The 7,377-nt window shown below is 35.5% G+C and overlaps 1 long non-coding RNA gene across 4 annotated transcripts; it reads right to left on the reverse strand.

The window, feature by feature from the left end:
- Positions 1–764: 764 nt before the first annotated feature.
- On the reverse strand, positions 765–6,733 carry LOC110936380. Of its 4 annotated transcripts, none has more exons than XR_002589940.2 (3): positions 6,324–6,733; positions 4,970–5,055; positions 765–784 (listed from the first exon to the last, which is right to left on the reverse strand). It is a non-coding gene; the product is annotated as an uncharacterized LOC110936380 (long non-coding RNA). The 4 variants fall into 4 exon arrangements; XR_002589938.2 differs by lacking the exon at positions 765–784 and adding an exon at positions 3,951–4,193; XR_004891285.1 differs by lacking the exon at positions 765–784 and adding an exon at positions 4,200–4,734.
- Positions 6,734–7,377: the final 644 nt, after the last annotated feature.

Consider the following 7,377-nt stretch of genomic DNA (forward strand, 5'->3'; position numbering starts at 1 on the left):
CTCGGTCTCGCGCTATGCTCGCGGAGGACCTTAGAGGCATAACTCAAGAGCTCGTAATTTACTGAAGTGTTTTTGTGCTAATCAAAAGTTTAACATGCATTTGTAACGTAGAAGTCACCATCATAAAAGAAAACATAAGGCATATGCTTTCATTCATTAAGAAACAGGCGCTTAGGCCAACATACATCTTATACAAGTAAGGCGTTTAACCAACATAGAAATTAAAAAGGCGCGTGGCCAACATGAGTGGGTAGAGGTGCAAGGCCGGCAGTAATTACATATAGCACTTGCGCAGTTGTTGCGCGTTCCACGTGCGCGGGAGTACGTATCTATCCAAAGTGCGCAGCTTGTAAGCCCCCTTTCCTAGCACCTCGTGCACCAAGTATGGGCCTTCCCATTTGGGTGCTAGTTTTCCTGGGCGTTCAGTGTTTGAAGCTTCATTGTCTCTGAAGACATATTCTCCTGGAGTGAAGGTACAAATGCGCACTCTCGCATTATAGTACCTTTCCAGTTGTGTCTTGTACTTGGCTTCTTTAATACTTGTAACACCCTAGTTACTAATTAACGATTTTATATGTAATACCAACAATTAGATGTGTAGTTAAGACTACACATACTACATAAATACGGGTTTACTAAAACTTTTACAAATTATAAGTTATTCTACATCACGTGATTGAATTCGTTGTTTAAAATTTACAACGTGGCAAAGTGCGGAAGCGTGTATCAATATCGTGTTCGGTTCTTCGTTGAGCTTGATCGTTTTTCGGCATCCAAAATGTACCTACATTTCATAAACATGAAATGCTTTAGTCATACGGAGATTAAAATGTGTCTAAACGAGTTCGGGAAGCGAAACTTGCTAAAAAAAATACATTTTTATACAGGGCCCACCGTAAATTACGGTGGGTACCGTAATTTACGGTAGCCCCTGAAACTTTATCCTTCCAGCGTAAATCAGAAGAGATCCACCGTAGCATTTTTCAACTCCACCGTAAATTACGGTGGACACCGTAATTTACGGTGGCCCCTGCATTCAGCTTCTCCAATTTGCCACTTATTGACACGAAAACTTTCGTATCTTTCAATCCGCCTTTCCGTTTGACCTACCGTTTCTTTCTACGTGTTTGTAATTTAATCCCCCATCAAATGGAGTTAAAATCCAACATCCGGATTAACAAAATTTAAGACTTTTAAATCTCCGGCTTATTACCTTTTTTACCAAATTTTGACCCGTTCGTGATTTCATTTAACAAACTTGTTTGTGGCCCTTGTTTCTTTTGTAAACAAATTACCATGATTATTTCCTATTGCACAAGGTTCAAATCACGGGTTATTACACATTCTTAACCCGTTTCACTAATACTTCTATTTTGACCCGTTAAGGGTAATTAAGCACTTTCGAGCCTAAAATTGCATTCGATTGCTTCTAACATTCCATCACCACATTTCTTATCCTATAATCTCCCACCACAACTGTATTTATGGTGGGTTTAATGTGGTAATATATAAAAACCAAATTTTACCTTTCGAATCTTTATTTTACGGCAAAAACTCAATTAGTGCCATATGACTAATAAAATACCTCTTTCAGTTTCTATACTTATTCTAAGTATTGACTTGGTTATAAAACTCGTTTTCAAGCGACTTCTAAGGGTTGTTTGCTTAATTTTACTTACAAGGGCGTTTTGGTCACTTTTAACCCTTCTTTTACGACGAAGGGCTTGCTTAAGCCAAGCACACCCAAAATCTCATTTTTAAGCAAATCTTGTTTTCAAAACACTCTGTCTATAATTTAAATCCTTCAGTTTACCTTTTAAGGTAACCGAATATCCCATTTTACTTTGCCTAATTCACAAAGATCTCCAAGTTCTAAATGAGGAGTTGATCTATTATACATACCTGGCCCGGATCAACTTATTAACCCGGTTTTAATACCTTGCTTTATATTCGCTAATTAAGAACGATGCGAATATCCATTGGACATTTATTCCTGTAAGCATATAACTCGACAAAGAATCATTAGTCTATATAGTCAAAAGGTGTTATCTACACCTTTTGACCCATTTGGCCAAATTGACCATTTATCTTTGCAAGATGATATTTATTATCATCTCCTCTACATGACTCGTTCCGTTTAACACCGTACCGTCATTTTAACATATAAACCGTTTATTACTTTCGACATAATATGACCGAATTATCGATTTACTTCTTTTTAACCATTATTACGGTTTCTTTCATCTTTGATTGTCTTGTTCCATTCGACTACACGATGGAACATCATATTTCAGTTGTTTAGATATCTCATTCGTAATTTTATATGATGAGAAAATATTCCACAATTTAAGACTAGTGTAAGCTATACTTACCTTGCATCCGAATTATGCTTTTCCTCCATTCTTGATTCGTTTGACCCGCTTCCTTTCCCAAGCCTCCAAATAGCTCGTTAGGCGTCAAACTATTTTCAATCATTTACAAGGCGGTTAAATTAGTCATAAAAATCACGACTATTCCACCTCACTTAATTTCTATGCCTAAGCTACTATTCGACTTCATGATTAGTTAACTTAACTCATCTAAAGTTAACTACTTTCAATCACATGGTTTACAACATTAAGTCTAAATCAACATAGTATTTAGAACCCTTATCACTTCATATCACGCGTAATTGCCATCTCATTCAAATACGCGTTTTCACTCTAAATTTCAACACTTTAGTTCTCATTTAGGCATTTTAACAAACACCTAATGTGCATAATTTTTCTTATTTACTAACTAGTTCATAACTAGTTATTTTCACCAAGATTTACATCAAAATCAAACATCTATATCTAGTGTTCATGAATTACATCAAGAGCTTATATCATAACAATCAATATCCATCAATTTAACACTCTAATCTGAGTGTTCATCATATTGTCATGAAACCCACTTAGCACATAATGGGGTAATTATCAAATCCCTAGTGTTGACACCAATTCATCAAGTTTTTCAACTAGGGTTTGTTTCTAAACGAAGATTTCATCATAATAACACTGATAGATTCAACATTGATCTCAGAATTTCGATTATGATTGTTCATCATAATCTCAAGGTATCACTAAATCATACAATTCAACATACCTTGTGATCCCCACGACTAGGTGATCATTAATACGTGTTCATGCATCCGATTCGGGCTAGATTTGACCTTCAATTTGATGGATTTGGTTGAGTTAGGGTTCTTGCTCCTTGGAGCCCCTTCCTGGTCGAACCAGAACACGCACCACACACTCTTGTGTGTGTGTGTTGTGTTATTTTATTTAGTTTAATAAAAACCATTTTCAAGTTATCCCATTTTGGCCCCTCATGTTTGGTTAGTTAATTAAGTAGGGCACAACCTACTTATTTCTAACAATATTCCCCACTTATTAACTAGGTTAAACATTCCTAGTTAAATTAGTGGGTCCGGGGAATCTATGACTAAGTTTATTTTAAATCCCGTTACTCGGCCTCTTATAAATTTCATTTCATAAAAAGCTTTTATACTACTTCTATTTAATATTAAGTTTATTTATTTAAAATCCTAATATTCACCGGGTTACTTTTACCACTAACGGTACTTTACCCGTCTTTTAGTATTAACGTGGGTTAACTACCAAACCTGTTTTCGGGGTGTTACAAGTCTACCCCCCTTAAAGAGGTTTCGTCCTCGAAACCCTTTCTTACTTAATTCATTGAGTTTAAACTCAATGTATTTGATCCGAGATATCATTTAAACATTAATTATACTTTTAACCAATTGTTATATTACCAGATAAGTATGGTAACATCTTTTTGGTCACTAATTGTCTACGTATCTCATGCGACATAGTGCAACTTAAGATAACGGATTCATAAAGAATTCGATAGTATATGAAAGCGATGGATATTGCTAAGTTAACCAAACTAGTGGAAATAACGAAACTTGTAACACCCTTGTCATTATTTAATGGTTTTCGTAAAGTATACGACAAACAACATGTAATTATGACTACATATACTTTGTAAAAATACGGGTTTGTTTAAACTTTACAATTTTTTAATAATACAACATAACATAATTGAGTTCGTCGTTTAAAAGTTACGACGAAACAACGTGCGGAAGCTTTTATCTTATTCGTGTTCGGTTCTTCGTTGAGCTTGATCGTCTTCTGGCATCCAAAATGTACCTATATTTCATAAACATGAAATGCTTTAGTCATACGGGGTTTAAAACGTATCTAAATGAGTCTGGGAAGCAAAACTGAATAAAATATATATACATATTTTTTTACAGGGTCTACCGTTTCTTTCTACGTGATTGTAATTTGATCCTCCATCATATGGAGTTAAAATCCAACATCTGAATTCACAAAATTTTAACTTTCAAGCTCTCGGCTTGAAATTCAATTATGACACTTTTTGACCCGTTCGTGATTTATCAAACAAACTTGTTTATTACCCTTTTCAAAATATCATGCATATCACGTTATATCAGTTTACTAATGTGCAAGGTTCAAATTACGGGTTTCTTATGAATTCTTAACCCGTTTTACCTATCTACTCCTTTTGACCCGTGAAGGGAAGTTAAACACTTTTAACTATAAATCTATATATAAGCGTACCTGGCTCGGGTCAACGTATAGACCCGTTTATGCCTTGCTATTATTAATTCAATATTCTATGATGACGTAATTATCCAAATTTCTATTCGTTCCTGTAAACATATGACTTAACAACCAACATTAGTCGATATGGTCATATGATATTATCACCATCATTTGACCCATTTGGTCTATACGACCAAACAATTATATTTATTAAAAATCATGGTTTTAAATGTTTTTATTCGTTCCGACCCATTTCGTTTCGTGTCGGAACCCATAATTCGAACATGATATATTGTTGTATTTATCACCTATAGAATAAATACGTATGCTAAAAAAATAGTGTAAGCTTTACTTACAGTTTGCGTCCGTTCGAGCTTTCCTTGCGCACTTGACCCGTTTGATCCATTCCTTTCCAGCTCCCACTTAGTTTGACGAGATCAAACTTAACACAATACCCACAAGATTTGTTAGATTAGTCATTATATAAAATGACCACAACATCTCATGGATTCACACATACTCATTTATCAAGACATTAGTTTTAGGTCAGTTTGACTTTCGTAAGTCAAACTGTCCTTGTGTATGTGACTGAGCACTAACTTAGAACATGTTTGGCATACACGTACATATTACTTGCATAAATCTTTTGTATGTATTTTAGATGCCTTTAATACACCCAATTTCATAAAATTTGTTTGAAGCAAATACATGGTACACACCACACCATTCAAGTATGGAATAAAAGCTACTACGACATATCTCTTACCAAGTCTTACAATCAAATTATATTTCCACGTTAGACACATTACCTCAAGTTAATTTATTAGAATGCCATCATTATCACATTTCTCACAATTCATCCTTTTCTTGTATACAATTTTCATAGATTAAGTTTATCAATAAAATGTGTAGCAACTTTACAATGTAGCTGCGGAATCGACTCTTTTAACCACCTTACAGTTTTATTCAGCCCTTGGTGATCAAAGATGAAATGTAGAATACTAAAATATCTTTCCAACCCAAAAAGAATCAGCTCAATCCGAGCTTCCTATAATTAATTATGATTTTCGCAAAAATCAGCTCAGAAGTCAAAATGCTTCCAATCAGCTTGCTGTCAAAACAGTTCAGCCGACTTCGGACACTGTTTTGACCCATTTAGCATCAGAATTTAACAAACATGTTCAAACATAAAACGTAGTATGTTTTAATAGCTTTCTGAGCATATAAGGCTCAACCTCACAGGATGTTCCAGTGATTTTATATGATTTTTTTAAAAACTGCAGCCCAATAATTTTTATTCCAATCAGCTTTGTTATATTTTCTTGTTCAAGCATTTTAACAAGCACCTTGTGTGCAACACGAAACATCAAATTTCTCCAGCCCATTTAAGTGTTCTAAACCCTTAAATTCTAGCAAAATTAACAAGTACTAACATCAAACTTCAAATCTAACTTCAGGGAGTTCTATTAACACAATTTAACCATTATGATTCTAGTGTTCATCATGTTTCTACAAAACCCATTTAGCACATAATCGGGTGATCATGAATTCACAATTAGGAACATCAATTCAACAAGTAAATGACTAGGGTTTACTCCTAGACATAAAATCATTCCTAATTTCATCATATAACGAACATGCAACCATCAATTTCAGATTTCTAAGTTTACCTAGAAATCCAACTAGAGATTTTTCATAAAATTTACATACCTTATGACTCCCCTTTCAATGGAGATGACAATTTCGTGCTTGGAAATCGATTTGGAACTGATTTGAAGCCCCAATTTGATCAATTTGCACAAGTTAGGGTTTGGTGGGGAAGCTCCTGTTCACTCCTGATGTTTAGATCGACCAGACACACTTCTTTTAGTGTGTTTGGTGTTTAAACCTTGTTTTTATTATTATTAGTTTTAGTTTTAACACCTTTAGTCCCTCCATTATCATTAAGTTATTTATTTAAGGTGTTTTAACCTTCTAGTAAGTAATTTACAAGTCTCAAGACTAACTGGGTTAATTTGTCCTAGTTAGTTTGTCCTTGTTTATTTAAAACTTTATAATTTTAATATAAAGTTTTATATTTTCCTAGTTATAAGGTTTTTAACCCACTAGTATGTCACTACAAGACTTCTCTTCTAACTAGGTTTCTTCCAGTAGATCCAAGCCGAGACGGCGCTCTGCTTCATTATCAACCGTGTTGACTGCTGTCAAGCGTGGTGAGGGGAGTCCAACTTCAGCTGGGATAACTGCCTCTGAGCCGTAGACTAGGCTAAAAGGAGTTTCGCCAATACTTGTTTTCGGCAACGTTCGATGAGCCCATAGGATACTTGGGAGCTCATCTACCCAACTCTTCTCTTTGTGCCCAGTCGGGCTTTTAAATTTTCAACAATGCTCTTGTTGACACTTTCTACCTGACCATTGCCTTAAGGATGCGCAACGGAGGAGAAAGTGTGCACAATCTTCATTTCTTCATCCATTTTTGGAGATCTTCGGACACGAAATTGGTACCATTGTCTGTTACGATTTTGAGTGGGAGACCAAATCTGCAAATGATGTGTTCCCAGATAAACTTGCGCACCATCATTGCAGTGGTTGAGGCGAGCGCTTTGGCCTCCACCCATTTAGTAAAGTAATCGACGACCACGATTATGAACTTAACGGCACCAGGAGCGTCTGGGAAGGGTCCCACCATGTCAATTCCCAACTGCTGAAAAGGCCAGGCAGTGGATACCGGGATAAGATCGTTTTTTGGGCATAGGGTTTTTGG

Source organism: Helianthus annuus, chromosome 4, assembly GCF_002127325.2.
Source record: "Helianthus annuus cultivar XRQ/B chromosome 4, HanXRQr2.0-SUNRISE, whole genome shotgun sequence".
Taxonomy (NCBI): Eukaryota; Viridiplantae; Streptophyta; class Magnoliopsida; order Asterales; family Asteraceae; genus Helianthus; species Helianthus annuus.